This window comes from Haliotis asinina, chromosome 4 (assembly GCF_037392515.1).
Source record: "Haliotis asinina isolate JCU_RB_2024 chromosome 4, JCU_Hal_asi_v2, whole genome shotgun sequence".
Lineage (NCBI taxonomy): Eukaryota > Metazoa > Mollusca > Gastropoda > Lepetellida > Haliotidae > Haliotis > Haliotis asinina.
This window is the reverse complement of record NC_090283.1, coordinates 47100343-47119378: the sequence shown is the minus strand read 5'-3', so window position 1 is coordinate 47119378 and position 19036 is coordinate 47100343. Positions and strand designations below refer to the sequence as shown.

Sequence of the window (19036 nt, the reverse complement as noted above, 5' to 3'; positions counted from 1 at the left end):
CTCCTCAGCTTGAGAGGGAGGTGTGTATGGTGTCCACATACCTAATGTCTGGGACTGAGAGAGCTGCTCAGCTTGAGAGGGAGGTGTGTATGGTGTCCACATGCCTAATGTCTGGGACTGAGAGAGCTCCTCAGCTTGAGAGGGAGGTGTGTATGGTGTCCACATACCTAATGTCTGGGACTGAGAGAGCTCCCCAGCTTGAGAGGGAGGTGTGTATGGTGTCCACATACCTAATGTCTGTGACTGAGAGAGCTCCTCAGCTTGAGAGGGAGGTGTGTATGGTGTCCACATACCTAATGTCTGTGACTGAGAGAGCTCCTCAGCTTGAGAGGGAGGTGTGTATGGTGTCCACATACCTAATGTCTGTGACTGAGAGAGCTCCTCAGCTTGAGAGGGAGGTGTGTATGGTGTCCACATACCTAATGTCTGGGACGGTTTCAGATCATGGGCGGCGGGGAAGCCCAGTGGTCAAAGTGTCAGTTAGTCATGCTTTAGACTCGGGTTCGATTCCCCACATAGGTGCAATGTGTGGAGCCCATTTCTGGTGCCCCCTCCCCTCTCCCCGGGCTCCCCTCCCTCCTCCGATATTGCTGGAACAGTGCTAAAAGCGTAAAACAATATTCACCGGAATACAAAGAGTGGTAGAGAATATTTTGTAAAATATTATAACAGGTGTCTCAGCACCGAGCCCACACAGGTTGACTTAGTAATGTGTAATCGTGTAAATGTTTTGGTTGACATTACTTGAGGCCACAGTAACCAAAGTATTAGAGTAAACAGGGAGCTGTGCGTTTGAAAAATGTACAAACTTCCGGAACCTCCTATATCTCTGCAGAAGCTGATTTTCACATCAAAAGCCTTCTAGGAAATGATTAGTACTACAGAAGTGAAGAATACTCCTTCCTCTGCCACAGTGGAGCGGTGGAGTAGAATCTTACCGCGGTATTAATAGCCTTATGTGACTAGCTCGTCTTTTGAAGGACCAACAATACCAGCACTGCACCATGACGTGGTGATGGAAGCAGACCGACTAATGATGTTGTGACGTATAGGTAGGTTCTCTCTCGACAGAGTGCACTGTATTTACACAGACTCCTTAGGAATCAACAAGGAACAGGCAAATTAGGTTTCAAGACTATTGGTATATGCAAAAACAATTCAGACATGTGCAACATGCCACTTGGTAATCTTCGAAGGTGTTCTTGCTACGATATACGACTGGTGAAGTGAGTGAGTGAATATGGCTTCTACACCGCCTTTATTCCAATATCAAGCAATATTCCAGCAATATCACGCTTCACATATTGTACCCATGTGGGGAATCGAACCCGGGTTTTCGGCGTGACGAGCGAACGCTTTAACCATTAGGCTACCCTAAACCCACACCAGTAACGAAGGCGAAAGCCATCTCATCAACCAGAACGGGTAGGGTGTTTCTTGCCCTGAGACATCAAGAGTATCATCGTTGTAGGTCACCCCCAACCAGAAGCCTGCTCTGTAGACCAGGCAATCAAGGGACGAAATTAAGATTTCGATACTTCCCAAATACCACAGAAAGATGACATCACGAGATGACGTCATGGAAGCTGTGGAGACGTTTTGATGCAGCCAAGAGGAAAGCTTGGGCAAAGTTCTCATCGTCGTTGTCAAACGTGTATGTCTTTAAGTTAAACCTTTCTGTGTGAGACTCCAACCTATCAATTAGCCCTCTAATAATAGATGTGCTGTTTGTGGTAATGCCGAAAATGTAGGGCGCTGGAAAGATGGACACAGGAGATAATACCGGTTCAGCGCAACGGAAGAAACTTTGCTTGTGTAAATGGAGTCATGTCCGGTTGCCATAAATAAGTCACATATTTGACCAGAAACAATCTTCCTTGAAATGTCCTTACATTGTGTTGCCTTGGAATGTACTCACGATTGTAGATTACTGTAGGCTGCTATACAAGGGATGTAAGCCAATGTACTTCAGGCTCCCATTTGTTTCAATTATTTTTAAGATCCTCTACACTATGTATGAATGTGGCTGGATGCCGATCCGGGGCAGCTATAGCCGGTGTTTAGGTAGATACACTGTTTCTATAACAGCAGTGGGATGTTTACAGTGGGAGAACCGCCCGGAGCAGTCATTTTCCAGGTTTCAGATTAGACATGAACATCATGAAGATGGATGTGCAGTTACCGTAGCAACCAGGCCTATGATCAAACAGCTGGTCATCATCGCCAATGTCTACCACGGAGATCAACCATTTGGCTATGGTTTCAGATGACTTAGGCAATTTCACGTGACAGGTTTATGCATGTACCTACGACAACCCTGGTCGTAGAGTAGCCTTAACAGCGCTTAAACAGTCTGATCGGGGTTATACATCCATCTGGTATTAGCAGGGCAAGACAAATCCGTTCCAATTGAACCCACCTTTTCGTGGGGCGCTCAGCAGATGTTGTAGATATCTTTTACGTCATTTAATGGAATACCTATTACAGTCAGGCCTTAAGAATTCATTATACCGTAATTAGGTTTTATATTCGTTTCACATGTTGTGTGATTTTACCTCGAAATGCTATTTAATCATACAAAATGTTAGTCTCCAACCCAGTAGCATCGCGTATAAAATCAGTTTCGTACCCAATAGTATCATATATACTCTTCAAAAAAAAGGAGGGAAACTTTATTTTTTTATTTACTATTAAAAATATTTAGGCGTCAATCAATGTTGATATGGTAACATTGAATGTTTTGAGAGTGCATCACCATTTGCGCTTCCTTGCAACCATAGCTATTTTGAATGTAGTCGCTTTTGAAAGATGATTGGTGTATGACATGTAATTTGCTTGTATACAATTTTCATTTTAAAACAAACGACTAGAAACAAACAAAATAGGTGATGCAAGACTTTCAAATCAAGAATAGGACCCCATGCACGTGTATGGGGCTACTGCGTTGTGCACGTGCATATTGTGTGTAGTGTTTAGGAGGGATACCAGGGGAAATGGCGGTGCCTTCATACAAGATGTCTGTACTTGAAACATTTGTTATCGTTTACACTTCCTATCCAAACTGAATGTTCAGATTCCCCTACTTTTTTGAAGAGTATATAAAGACAACTCCGTATTTCATGATTTCATATGTGATGATAGCTTGATGACCCACTATCTCGTCATATATGATGATTGTTGCCTCTGTCATGGCATCAATATACCTTAGCGCGGTAGGGCAAAGTTTTATCACATATACTATCAAAAACGCATAGATGAGAAATCTGTTGCGAAAATGTTGTATTTTCAAACATTTATAACTCGTCCAAAAACAGATTTTAGTGCACTAAATGTTACACCAGTGTAGAAACAGGTGATGCCTGTTCACCCAATTAAATGCCATCTGATAACGGAGAAGTTGAGCGCGACCCCGACGTCAGGTTTCCTGGCTTCAATCTCTTTCAACCTGTTCCGTACAGACTGACTGGATATCCCGTGAAGTACAGGCAACCTGGCTCTTGTGCTCTCCCCCGTGACAGTACGATCACGCAACTGTATTGCCCGGATGTACCGATCTTGGGCTGCAGTGGTAACTCGAGGTCTGCCTGTACTTGGACGGTCATTTGCTATACCTGTTTGGTTGCAACGAGCTGCAAGCCATGATATCTTGCTCAGACTAACATTCAGACGCATGGCAACAGAAGATTGGTCATTTCCAGCATGAATTCTTTCAATGGCGATGTTCCTTGTCAAGACGTCAAGACATGGCGTAGTAAATTGACCTTGAAACTGAAAGTAATGTGGAATTTTACTGCCAGGTAGTGAATGCTCTTTGTTGCACAATTTCAACTGGAAGGTGTTGTGTTGTGGCGATGCCTTTCTAATCCCTGTGAACAATCTAATCAAGCTCAACTTTTTCCGGTAAAATCCAAGTTTTACTTATGCAATTGTGTAAAATCATGTTATGAACGCGTTTGTTACATATTTTGACGATTTTTTGAACACAATAGGTAATTAACAGATTTAAAAAAAATACAAATCCCCATGCCTTTGTTTTTTTGGTATAGTGTATAACGATAGCTCGATGTTATCATTATGTGTCATGATTATTCGGTAGCCCATAGTATCGACATGTATATTGATAGCTCTGTATCCCAGGTAACCATGAAAGTTAGCGATAGCTCGTTAGCTCCTTATATCCTCATGCATTATGACAGTTCCGTATCCCATGGTATCAGTATGCATGATGATAGGTATTAAGCCAATGGTATCAAGGTATGTGATAACAGGTCAGTAGCCCATAGTGTGATGATAGCTCTCTATAATGATAGCTCTGTACCGTACGGTTCTCTCAAAGATACTGATAGCTCGGTTGCCCGTGGCATTATGCCTTATGACATCTCCGTATTGTATGGTATCATATATCATGATAGCTCGGTAGCCCGTGGCATTATGCCTCATGACAACTCCGTATTGTATGGTATCATATATCATGATAGCTCGGTAGCCCGTGGCATTATGCCTTATGACATCTTCGTATTGTATAATATCATATATCATGATAGCTCGGTAGCCCGTGGCATTATGCCTCATGACAACTCCGTATTTTATGGTATCATATATCATGATAGCTCGGTAGCCCATGGCATTATGCCTTATGACATCTCCGTATTGTATGGTATCATATATCATGATAGCTCGGTAGCCCATGGTGTTATGCCTCATGACAACTCCGTATTGTATGGTATCATATATCATGATAGCTCGGTAGCCCGTGGCATTATGCCTCATGGCAACTCCGTATTGTATGGTATCATATATCATGATAGCTCGGTAGCCCATGGCATTATGCCTCATGACAACTCCGTATTGTATGGTATCATATATCATGATAGCTCGGCAGCCCATGGCATTATGCCTCATGACAACTCCGTATTGCATGGTATCATATATCATGATAGCTCGTTTGCCCGTGGCATTATGCCTTATGACATCTTCGTATTGTATGGTATCATATATCATGATAGCTCGGCAGCCCGTGGCATTATGCCTTATGACATCTCCGTATTGTATGGTATCATATATCATGATAGCTCGGCAGCCCGTGGCATTATGCCTCATGACAACTCCGTATTGTATGGTATCATATATCATGATAGCTCGGTAGCCCGTGGCATTATGCCTTATGACATCTTCGTATTGTATAATATCATACATCATGATAGCTCGGTAGCCCATGGCATTATGCCTCATGACAACTCCGTATTTTATGGTATCATATATCATGATAGCTCGGTAGCCCATGGCATTATGCCTTATGACATCTCCGTATTGTATGGTATCATATATCATGATAGCTCGGTAGCCCATGGTATTATGCCTCATGACAACTCCGTATTGTATGGTATCATATATCATGATAGCTCGGTAGCCCATGGCATTATGCCTCATGACAACTCCGTATTGTATGGTATCATATATCATGATAGCTCGGCAGCCCGTGGCATTATGCCTCATGACAACTCCGTATTGTATGGTATCATATATCATGATAGCTCGGCAGCCCATGGCATTATGCCTCATGACAACTCCGTATTGTATGGTATCATATATCATGATAGCTCGTTTGCCCGTGGCATTATGCCTTATGACATCTTCGTATTGTATGGTATCATATATCATGATAGCTCGGCAGCCCGTGGCATTATGCCTCATGACATCTCCGTTTTGTATGGTATCATATATCATGATAGCTCGGCAGCCCGTGGCATTATGCCTCATGACAACTCCGTATTGTATGGTATCATATATCATGATAGCTCGGCAGCCCGTGGCATTATGCCTCATGACAACTCCGTATTGTATGGTATCATATATCATGATAGCTCGGCAGCCCGTGGCATTATGCCTCATGACAACTCCGTATTGTATGGTATCATATATCATGATAGCTCGGTAGCCCATGGCATTATGCCTCATGACAACTCCGTATTGTATGGTATCATATATCATGATAGCTCGGCAGCCCGTGGCATTATGCCTCATGACATCTCCGTATTGTATGGTATCATATATCATGATAGCTCGGTAGCCCATGGCATTATGCCTTATGACAACTCCGTATTGTATGGTATCATATATCATGATAGCTCGGTAGCCCGTGGCATTATGCCTCATGACAACTCCGTATTTTATGGTAACATATATTATATACAGCTGGGGTATGCCATGTGTTCTACACAATGAAAGATCCACAGTCATTAGTAATATACACAAAGTTAACTTCCCATTTCTCGTATCCTTCGCCGTAATATTCATGGAATAATTCCAGACGTGGCATTTACGCATTTACTCCTCCACTCACTTCTTTTCGGAGATGTATGGTTCAAAGTCGATATGATTATGATCTTAAAAGATATAACATGATCACGTTCCGCAACTGTTACTTTGTTGTCGAATTCCTGAGAGTGGTCTTAATACAGCAAGTGACAAGAAAACAACCACAGTGAATCAGCCATAGGTGTTTATGCATTCGAAACACACCTGCAAAATAAACATGCCGAAGATTATTTTCTCAGATTTTAAAGCGTTACTTATTTCTTCTCGGATTATGTATCCACCGAGTCTTAAAAGTACAATATTAGAAGAAGAATTTTTAATACGCCGGGGGTGAAGATCGTAATGACAATGATAATACTTCGCGAGATTTATAAGTGCAATGCCATACCTTTTTCTGGCGCTGTATCCTCATTACAGTAAAATATACATGCTAAGCCCTTTTCTGCTGTCAACCAAATCATAAACGATATTTGTCAGACTTTACATTCATAACATTTTGTGCAGCTTGGAATTCAGGAAAGACGTTTTAGAATATTATCACCAATCGACCAAAATCAAAATTAAGTAATTAAAAATGCAATATGTTTTAATTGTCCTTCAAATGTCTCTCGAAATATCCCTAAAAGACTTGCATGCAAAAGAAGTATTTTAAGTCCCCACAGTCCCTAGTATGGTGACCTCTCCAGGCCACTTTCGTATTGACTGTCAATGACAACGGAAAGATTTTAATTTTCTCAAACTAGTTTAAATAATATGTGTGATATTGTAGTGGTGTACTGTCTTTCGATGATAGACTTTCATAAAGTATTTTGTGGTGCATATTCATTACAAATGGCTGTCTTCACGATATGGCCAAAATGTTGCCGATGTGACATAAACGTTTAATTTATTCTCTCAAAAATAAAAAAGTCGGAAATTAATACAGGAAACAATATAGGGAAGTTATAAAAGTTACATCAGCCTATGGTATCTTGGTGATGTTTGTGTCATTACACATTTCTGTGGCAAGCCAGATAAGCGTCATTTCCATTTTAGGATAGCGCCCATGAAAGAACATGTATTCAACCCATCAAAGGTTTAGACATACTGGTCTAAGTGTAGCCACTTATTCAAATGATGAAAATCAGTGAAAACTGGCCAATTCATAAAACAAAACTTTACACCAAAACGCAACTGTTCCCATGCACAGTATGTGCACATGTTTTCCTCTTGCAATTCATCTGTATAACGTTTGCAACTGGTTCCCCCAAGCTATCGGACGAATTCTTTTTCGATGTATTAAGTGAGACTGAGCTTTTGATACATACATTTTGCTAGTATACATTCGTTTAATGCCTTGTGCAACATACCTGACATTTTCGTCAGGGGTCACAGCATCGAACCACATAATCGACTTATCAGTGTCTATCTGTTTCGTGGAGTTTCTGATCCCCTGTCGTCCACGGACGCTTTGCTTATTTGAATCTGATTTGGAAGAAAGCGGCGATAAGGGCGTTTGTTTGTACAGAGGGTTGACGAACTGCGACTAGGGGTAGCGACGCTAACTAGTACTGCTAATTGGGGCGCTGTACTGACACTGAAGATGCTCTCAGACCAGGAGAAGAGGTGTGTATGGATCGTTGGATCTATAGCTGCTGGGACTGACGGGGCGGTAATGAGAAACGACAGCGTCGGCGGTGCACCAGACGGATTATACATCCGGGTATTGCTGTGTTCGCGACGGAAAGGTTATCTTTGCAAGGATGGGTGTCGTAGTTTTAAAAGGTTTCCAACATACGTAAACTGACGGCGGGAGCCATTTATTTCTCGATATTTTGTCTGTGGCGTTTCCTGTAGCTCTGTAACTGTACTCTCACTGTTTTCCTGCTGCGTATGTATTGATGCACTCGCAGTTAATATGTGGACAAGTAGGGTAAAGTATACATAAAGCAGCAGTAGCAGCAGTAGCAGCAGTAGTAGTAGTAGTAGTGGGAAAAGCTGAGATAGTGGTAGTAGCAGTAGTGGGAAAAGCAGAGATAGTAGTAGTAGTAGTAGTAGTAGTAGTAGTAGTAGTAGTGGGAAAAGCTGAGATAGTGGTAGTAGCAGTAGTGGGAAAAGCAGAGATAGTAGTAGTAGTAGTAGTAGTAGTAGTAGTAGTAGTAGTGGGAAAAGCTGAGATAGTGGTAGTAGCAGTAGTGGGAAAAGCAGAGGTAGTAGTAGTAGTAGTAGTAGTAGTAGTAGTGGGAAAAGCTGAGATAGTGGTAGTAGCAGTAGTGGGAAAAGCAGAGATAGTAGTAGTAGTAGTAGTAGTAGTAGTAGTAGTAGTAGTAGTAGTAGTAGTAGTAGTAGTAGTGGTAGTGGTAGTGGTAGTGGTAGTAGTAGTAGTAGTAGTAGTAGTAGTAGTAGTAGTAGTAGTAGTAGTAGTAGTAGTAGTAGTAGTAGTAGTAGTAGTAGTAGTAGTAGTGGCAAAAGCTGAGATAGTAGTAGTAGTAGCAGCAGCAGCATAGGGGGTAGCAGTAGTAGTTTGTGTTTGTTGTTAATAGATCACATATACTTTAGGGGGTATACATATGTGAATCAGTTATTGGCATTGTTTTAAATGAATCTTCATAGTTAAAACTTACCAATTCGACCTGTAATTAACTTAAATCGGCCTTTTTGACAACTGTGCACAATTCTCTCCCACGAACGAAATTTCAACCAATTTCCCTGCCGTAATGTGAGGTATACATATGTGGTTCTTTGAAGACTTTGTCTACATTTCCGGGGATAAATTATCTTGTTTACATGTTTGTCTAACCTGGAATCGTGACAACTGTGGTGAAAAACATAAGTTTTATGTTTTCACAATCTACAGTCATTTAATCATGTCACAGGCCTGGCTTACGAATTATGATTCTGACAAAATCGTTCGTTGTCATAACGGTTAGAAATCGTTATGTTTACAACCCATGTCACGCAAAATCCTTTTCGCCGTTGTTCAAATGCAAATTTAACCACGAGTAGCCAGTCTGAGAATAAATGCCATTTAGGTTTGTTTTCACCGAGTTACAAATTCAAAACTACTTTCTACTGGTAGTAAAATATGTATTTAACTGATGGACAATATGCCTTTGCATGACATAGCTTACAACAGCAATTTCACTCCTGGAAGGGTCATTACTTACAATAATATTGTCACTTTAACCATCATCAGGTTACAAGTATTGTCATGCAAAGTGATTTTGATGATCAATCAAATACACTAGTAAGTAGCCCGGTGGAAATCTGCATGGTGACACCATCCCCCGAGAGGGAAACATACGACATTTTGCTAACGTTTAATCGCTCAATATTAAATAACTGCAAGTTTTGTAAGAACGAATTTGGTGTTCCTCTTGGGACTGATCACAAATCTGTAATGGTCAAAAGAGGACAAAAACAAAAGTTTATTCCTTCCCTATAGCCACACTCGACATTTGTCCGCCTATATGATGGCGAAATGTATAATCATTATAATCGAATCGACAATCGAGTAATCGACAGCATGAGCGTCGACCAATGCAACTGTGATATGATAGAGTGTGAACTATGTCGGCAAGCCGAGCCACACGATCCAACAAGCATGGGTTGCTGAAGACCAATTCTAACCCGGATGCTCACTACTACTACTAGTAGTAGCAGCAGCAGCAGCAGCAGCAGCAGCAGTAGTAGTAGTAGTAGTTGCAATAGTAGTAACATGTGGTAGTTGTCGCAGTAACGGAAGTAATTACAACAACCCTCAGTATTAGGGGTGGAAAGTACTTGCTGAAGATTCAGAGCTCCAGATAAGATATGGCTCATGCGGGCACTGTTACTACTGTATTTTTTAAAGTGATTATTATTAATGTTGACCCGATATTTCAATTTCTGTTACTCACTGCTTTCAAACATGTGGGTATTTCAGTGATTTTATTCAGCTAAGTATATGCCACTGAGCACATTTACTATCAGGTATGTGCTGTCTATGTCACAACTAATCAAAACCAACTTAAATATAAACGGAAATGATTTAATAACAAATAACACATCCTGCACTGACAGTACAACTCTAATCCTGTGCTAGAAGTACAACTTGATAACACCTGGTGTCTTTTTCATTACGCAAGCCATTTTTATAAATTTAAACCGTGTGTATATCTTATTTTATTAGCGTATCTAACATTTTGAATGCGTAATAGGTACGTCACAATTTATTTATCAATGTGTAAAGTTCCTATGCGTATTTTTACCCGGATACACAGTTATTCTGGGCCTCTACGAAGACGCAATAATAGAAGCGTTTGCAACAGAATGTTATACAGTGGAAGCTGTCAAAACCGGCATTTGTCCATGCCGGTAAGCTGTCAACACCGGCGAAAAATCTCAGTCCCATGTGTGGCTTTTACACTTATCATCAGCTCTCCAATCCGGCACGTTGTCTAAAATGGACGATTTCTTCAGTCCCAATGAGTGCCGGTTTAGACAGCGTCCACTGTAGTGAAACAGTAGTGACGGAGGTGTTAGTAGTGTATTAGTAGCTCTGGGCCCGTATTCTCGAAACGTTCGTAGCCTTAAGAATTCTTCAGTGTGGTCGTAGCCAATGTCTTCAGAATGGGCTTAAAGAGTTCGTGGGACTACGATCGTTTCGAGAATAGCTAGCCTGATGCAATGAAGTTATAGTCCATGTTACGCGGTAAGACGATGTGGAGTTCCTACCTTAATGTGTAGTACTTTCTAATGAATTCCGCGACGTGGGGGGAAACGGCGTCTGTCCCTGTCTCTTGGATCTGTTACACTGCAAAGGAAAGCACACATATTACTGCAAGCAGGATAATCATTCCGATATAGTGAGTGAGTGAGTAGGTGAGTGAGTGAGTGAGTGAGTGAGTGAGTGAGTTGGGCTTAAGGCTTTTGCTTGTTGTATAACAAACACCATGACAACAGTTTAAACAAAGTCTCGACATGCTGACATTATGATTTACAGTGAATGTATACATGCCACTGACTGAATGTTTTGTGAATAAATTATGTATTAATGTACACATTTGGCTGATGGTTGTTTTAGGCCGCGATAATTCCTACCAAAGCATGAGTGTTCTGGTAGTTCCTTTATTGTTTAACGTCGCACTGAGCAACATGTCAGCTATATGGCGAAGGTCTGTAAATAATTATTAAAGCCTAGACAAGAGAATCCAGTGATCAACATCATGACCACCGATTTTTGCACTTGGGATATGATGACGTGCGAACCAAATCAGTAAGCCTGACCACCAAGTCTTAGTTGCCTCTTTCGGCGGGCATGGGTTATTAGTTCAGTTCGTCACCAGTCAGTTCTAACCCGGATCTTCAAGGCGAGAGATAACCATGGGTTACTAAAGACCAAATCTAATCCGGATCTTCATGGGTAGAGACAATCATGGGTTACTGAAGACCAGTATTAACCCGGATCTTCACGGTTTATCAATTTGGTGAAATCATCGAATCTGGTTATGGTGCTGCTGCACCCAAACTTTTAAGATGTAATCTTGCAGATTCGAACCCGTAGTGATATGATGCTGGGGATCACAAGGGACGCAACTCTTCATAACATATAGCGACGCCTTATAAGTTGAGGCACATGTACCCCTTTTTTCGAGTTAGACCAGATAATCCTGCGAAATTATGTTCCTTTTCATCAGGTGCCCCCTGAGTTAAATACATTTGATCTCACAAACTAGCGGCCAAAAGAAACGCCACCTAAATAAATAGTTGTCAGTCTGTTTGAAAATAGCGGAAAACTCTCGAACACATCATGTCTATTCCCAGAGAACGCGTGTATGTGCACGTTGTAGTTTATGAAAAAAAGCCCGAATTTACACGAATGAAAAGGAAACAATGCACAAAGTTACCGATATCAAATTAGGGTATAAAAGGTAACCAGATTTATTCTCTTACATCATTTTAATCGACTGACAACCAGGAACATGCCTCATTTAACAGCAGAGAAGAGCGAGAGAGCAATCGGTATGTTACAGATAGAACAGACACAAAAGCATGGTTAGGACCATGTGATGCTGCAAATCCACCGTCAGAAGACTTGTCACACGTCTACGACAGGCTGGCAGCACTGCAAACAAAAAGAGGACCGGTATTTACGGCCGTTTCACATGAGGAACCGATACGTCACTGTGACGTCATCAAAAGCGAACAGCACTGGACATCTAGTCAGCAGACACACTATGGTCAGACAACTCCGTATTCATGATCTCCGTGCCAACGACCTCTGCCAACACCTCCGTGCCTGTTTGAGATGAACCAGGACTGTGAGACACTGGCAGCAGTGAACCTGGCGAAGAGTGAACTTCATTGACGAACGCAAGTTCCAGTTCGCACAATATGTCCTACCCAGAAAGTTGTAAAAGCTCCCAAAATTTTTACATTGGTTATCGAATACTGGAATACCCATCCCCCCACCCCCACACCCCCTCCCTTCCCCAACATTCACGTGACATTAGATCTCAGTCACTAGTGAGTCTCGGAACAGTTGTCAGTGACTTGGGTTTTACGCCGCTTTTATCAATACTCCAACAATGTCATGGCTGGAGAACACAAAAATGGGCTTCACACATGTACCCATGTGGGTAATCGAACACGGGACTAGGGTGTGAGGAGTGACCGTTTTAAGCTCTGGGCCCCCCAGTCGGCTTCTGTCAATCACTAGTTTACCCATTTAAGACTCGCTCATTTACTGATCACCTTAATATTGCTGGAACAAATGCGGCGTCATTTATCAGACGCTATCCCTTTTTTGGCGTGAACGTGTGACAAAGACTCAAACCAGAACGTATACGTAATGAAATCAGAATTCTGTATTCAGGAGTAACTGGTATTGATTTCAATAGAATGAGACCCTCATCATGAATAGTTATGGTGCTTGATTAAACACGTATGATAAGATTGACGCATCTTGACACTTAGAAAGGGTAAGCACCCACCGAACGCGGCATTCCCTTTAGCGTCATTGCAAATGAAATAAAATACTGGAATTATTTCAGTAATGATATGAAGAGTTGCCCCTGCGTGTTATTTGCATGTGTGCAGTCTGGCGCCAAAGCCAAAACCATGCGCAAAATGCACGTGTAGCGAAACCGTTATGAATTAATGAAACCATTTGAGGCTCAAGACACGTACAACTGAAAAACGCCTAACCTGTAGTCTAAATTCTTAACAAATAATTATCTCACGACGAAGGGTAGCAAGTAATAGGCATGAATTATGCAGGAATGTTCTGCACAGCTGTTGGCCGTCAGCTAGCCTACCACTATTAGGTTCTAAGCAGCTTGACACAGAAGCACCGGGAAACTAATAAAGTTAAATGGCCAGGGTCTGCACTTTAACACAAGCACCTTTCTGAAGGAGAGCTGGATGTCCCACGAACACATGCCATCACATATATTGAGGAATCAAGTTTGGGGTTTTGGAGGATGGTCAGTTGTCCTGTTGTGTCCAATTGTTATGGCACACACCATTTGGCACTCGGGAGACCTAATGGTTACAGCGACCGCGCATGTGAAGCCCATTTGTGCGCCTTCTCCGTTGTCATGTTGCTTGAACATTGCTAAAAACGGAGTAAAACCATGTTCACCCGCTTACCCTTTGGTATGGCGTTTGAATAGAGCCTGGGGACTTGGAGGAGGACCGTGTGGTCTGACCTGACCAGAGTTCATTTGCGCAAAGCGATCTTAGCGCTGCAGTGATTGTAACTCACATTCTCAAACATAGGCTTAAAACAGTCGTAGCGCTAAGATAGGTTTGTGCAAGTGGGCCCAGGTTCTTGTTATGCGATAAGGATGGGAGTAGTAGCTTCTAGCAGCAAATAGTATCCCCCCCATTGTTCTCGGTGCCCTTGGTTTGGTACCTCCTGATCTCTTGGTGCAGATCAGGAGAGTGCCCGGGTTCTCCACAGGGAGCGCAGCTCTTCTGACAATCTGGGTAATGCAGAAGGCTGCAGTGTTGGGGAGCCTCCATATTCTCCGGAAAGTTTTAGGTGGGTTCGACTAGACAGTGTTTCCTGGGAGAAGTCCCATTCGCTGTCTGGGCTGCGTGTAGAGGGGGTGAGGACCCTGAGCTGATGATGAGCTTTACTAGGCTGACTGTGACTGTGGATCACCCAAACCCTCTCTGCTGCATTTCAATTCTAATCTGTAAAACATAATAATAATAATAATAGAATGAGTATGATTTAGCGTCGATGATTGCGCATGGCACCAAGGCAAAGGACCAAGGAATGACGTCATGGCGGAGAACTGCCTTGTAGAAGAGAAGTACTATTTCTGTATCCGGTTAGGTATATTATTTGGTTTTGCTATGGTATCACGCACAATGTTCAATGACCTTACACAAATTCGTCCTTACCATTATGGGTTCTAAATCCAAAATGGCCTTGTCAGCGGCGAGAAAAGCAAGGTAGATATATTGAGCGAAGGCGATCAGCGGGATGGAAACACAATGACTAGGGAACGTTATCCGGTGTTGAGTTCCATCCTGACATTTCCAAGTATAATGGATATTTGTATTATGAAAATAGTTTCGTGAGATAGCTACTCCTGTGTAAAAGTGTCATGTATATCTATGTTTACTATTGTCGTGTTCTGTATATACTTATGAGACCATGGGGGTGAACAGGGTGAAATAAGGAGCTGGCATTTAGCTTAATAGATGAACTATATACGACTGAAAACTATACGTCATTGCACGATGGTGTACAGGATATTACAGGAGGAAACGAATGAGGAATGACATGAAAACAGGTGTAAATTTTAACAACAAATGCATGGAATCAAAGCAGCAAAATTGTGTGTCATAGATTAATTATTCTAAAGTATATTAAATAATTGCTCTAATGTTCTAAGCAGCTATAGTCACTGTTACTGACTCTTACACTTCCAGATAGCTATTGTTTGTTTGTTAATAACATACTTTTCTATTCATGATTGTTATATTTATAATTTATTTGCATTCCGGAGCGGTATTCAGTAAACCAAGTACAAACAATGTGCACTCGTGTCTTACCTGAAACAACCTATCATGATAGATTAACTATGCTGAGGCTATGTGTGAAGTAATCAGTATAGTAATATAGATCTGGAGGTTGGATTCAGGGGTTAACTCCCCCAATCCCTCAATCCTCCTCACCCTTTGCCACCATTTCCAACAAGTAAAAACTACACCCTTCCCACTGATATTTTTGTTAAAAAAGTGTTGGTTCCGAGTCTGATTAACGTTTCACATTTAACTTGAAACTGTGCAAGAAACTACACCGAAACGTCGCCATATTCGATAAACAGGCACTTTCAGCCGGGAAACTGACTCGTGAACTTCAAAAATGGTGATGAAATAACTGTTATCAATAATGGACATACAATCATCGGAAAGATATATGCGTGTATACTGAACAAAATAAGTAAGGAATATTGGTATTTTATGGTTGATATTTCCTCAGTGTGTCAATGAATATCTACATCATTATTCATAATTTCAAAATTTACATATATCCCTAAACATATGTTTTCCAGCATATATGTTCATAACCATATATTTTCCAGCATATATGTTCATACCAACAGCGAACAGGTCTTAAAATGCAGCACTAGTACAATACGTTTTGGTGAAGAGTATACACCTGTTCATGTTTTTGTAAAATGCGAACTATATTATTGTTAGATTCTGCATAGATAGCAGATTCTCACCTTAAGGTGCCGTGTACCAAAGACGTCATTAAAATGTTGAAATGTTCACCCTGCAGGTTTTTGTGAATAATACAAGAGAAGCATTTCCTAAAGACTACAAACACCCGAAACCTTTCACTAGATAAATATATTTAATAATTTATACACACTGAAAACGAACACATTGAGTTTGTATGTAGTCTGATCAGTTACACGGTCTGTTGTATATGAATCAGTCACGGGTTATTATTTAAAAAAAATCATTCTCGTCTATCTAGCTATCCTTTACTGGTTTGTCAAATTCTCTCTCAAACACCAATGCTTCAAATTGCAAGGAACACCAAATGTCGTGAAGGTTCGTTTCCATATCGTCTTCGCAATAAGATCAAACTTTACTTTATAAAACTTTACCCAAATCTATACCTGTAGAGACCCGTGAAGGTTCGGGGTAGAACAGGTCTTCAGCAACCCATGCTTGGCGTAAAAGACGACTATGCTTGTCGTAAGAGGCGACTAACAGATTCGCTGACTTGTTTGACACATGTCACCGTTTTCCAATTGCGCAGATCGATGCTCATGCTGTTGATCACTGGGTTGTCTGGTCCAGACTCGATTATTTTTGCAAACAACATACAGCTGGAATATTGCTGAGTGTGGCGTAAAACTAAACTCATTCCTGTGGACACCACACCGAGGATAGTCTTCATTTATTTCTTATGTGTGGAAAGTATAATTTTATAGGAACTGACCAGTTTTACTACCGCAAAGGCTTGATATTAAATCTGTTCCTTTTGGAGACATTAACTAGGTTATTAAAATCTGTTAACTATTTTATTGCAAGAAACTAAACGATTTCAATACCACCTAGTGAGAATCTTCTTATCTCAAGTCTTAAAGCCTAAGTAACTAACATTAATTACAATGTGAAAGGCTGACATAACCTTTCTATTTCTGTACACTTTCCTTCACTGCATTGTATTGTATATAGCTTTTTTATACCGGATCGCCATTCATATGAGCGTATATGCTTGTTTGCCAGTCCTGATTTCTCTTTTCGAAATAAGATATGTTGAAATCCACCGTCCTCGTTAAATCGACACTTTTGCTTGGCAGTTAGAAGTGGCATCTGGTGCCTTTATTTCATTAACTAGTACATCCCCACGCAATGCAATAGTTCAGTTCGTGCCTTCATTGCAACGGAAAATCAGTTAATTATCATGCACATTTGTGCATTGTAAGACCTGTAATGATCCGGATTAGAACCGTTTTTCAGTAACCCGTGCTTGTCGTAAGATCAGGTGGTCATGCTCGCTGATATGGTTGGCGCATATCGTATCCCACATGCGATGCTCACGGTGCTTATCATTGGATTGCCTGGTCAAGATTCATTTATTTAAACAACGCCGCCATATAGCTGAAATATTGGGGCGGCGTAAAACTACACTCACTCACCCTTGTTCAAGCACAGGGAAATGATGCGCACCACTGCGACACCAGAGATACATTGGGGCTGTACCAGGAGGTCACTATTAAATTGCTTTATTTAACTCGAGTGACATTTGTCCCGGGGTTTTCCTCGTCATTTCCTCCTTCGTCGCTTTTTGTCTGTGAACATTTCCATTATAAAGTTCTCGACAGCATTCATCTTTTTACATCCGAAAAACGATCGCTCTTCCCACAGTTGAAAGTGAAAACAATGAGTGAGAGAGGAAGTACGGTTTCCACATCGCTTTTAGCAATATTCCAACAATATCGCCGCGGGGGACACCAGAAAATGTGTTTCACACATTGTACCCATGTGGGGAATCGGACCCAGGTCTTCGGCGTGAAGAGAGAACACTTTAACCACTAGGCTTCCCCACCTCCCCCTGCGACTATGGAGGAAGCCAGTGGTCAATGCTAACAGTCGGGTTTTTTTGCAACCCCAGATGTCCTGCCGATTTTGTATCGTGGTATTGCTCATGGATATCCTAAACTAATGCTCTTGGAACCACCAGCAAACACCTAGTTGAAGTAAGTTGTTCCCACTTAATACCGAATATAACGATCAAAACATTGAAACCACTACTACAAAAACAAATAATAATTAAAAATAAATATATAAAAAGGTCTAGTTTTATGCCGCTTTTCCAGCAGTATCATGACAAAGGGCAAGAGAGTGCACGCGTGTGTTTGTGCGCGTGTGTGGCTGCTTGTAGTAGTCAGACTATGTGCCATTTGTATATAGCACTAGCCCAGTGCCCAAGTGGAACAGTTCAGTGTCATGGATTTCCACCTTAGGCACAGACCAGACATTGCTTTATGTCCTTTGAGAGTCGCTGTTTTTTATTTCCTCTCAGACTACACGAATCTCCTCTACACTGCAGAGTTGGACATTTTCTTATATTTTCGTAACAGTTTTAAGAATGGAACCAAGGTGTCTTGTTAAATAAGTTTACATTTCTTATGAAATATTGATGCAATAGGATAAAACAATAGCTTCAACAAAATTTGAAAAATGCTAATATAACCTCAGACCAGGAAAAAAAACCCTATGGGCTATATTTTTATTGGGCGTGAAGTAGGGGCCCAGAAACTGATGCTTGTAATGATATCGAATGAATCACACATAAAAAATTGAAAGCATTTATGCTTACCGAACACTAACGAGGCACAAGGATACCGTTCTCTGGATATATAATGTATTTATTACAACATGTGCATACAACATCAACGTGAACACTGACATCGTTATCTAACAAGTGACGAGCATCACTATTTCATCAGACTAACTTCAAATGTCACATAAAGAAGTGACCAATGGTGACATCAAAACGCTATTGTTGCCGATTCACATGAAAGGGAATAACGACATGAATTAAAGGTTGCTGTCTTACTTTCGTTTTGTTTGTTCCTTAAGGGAAATATATTAATGTGTTTTTCAAGATTTTCTCTTTCCATCATATGTGTTGAGGGTCTCTCTGATTGTGTGAAATGTACAACCTATGTTTATTTCAAATTTAATATTGTTGTCCAGTAAACTTGTTACACTG

The 19036-nt window shown here is 41.1% G+C and overlaps 1 protein-coding gene across 1 annotated transcript in view; it reads right to left on the bottom strand.

The window, feature by feature from the left end:
- Positions 1-19036, bottom strand: part of LOC137281606 (uncharacterized) — a 93545-nt gene that overhangs the window by 43766 nt on the left and 30743 nt on the right. Inside the window, exon 2 of the mRNA XM_067812942.1 lies at positions 11014-11092. The gene's annotated coding sequence lies outside the window, so the exon portion shown is untranslated. The remainder of the gene's footprint in view (positions 1-11013; positions 11093-19036) is intronic.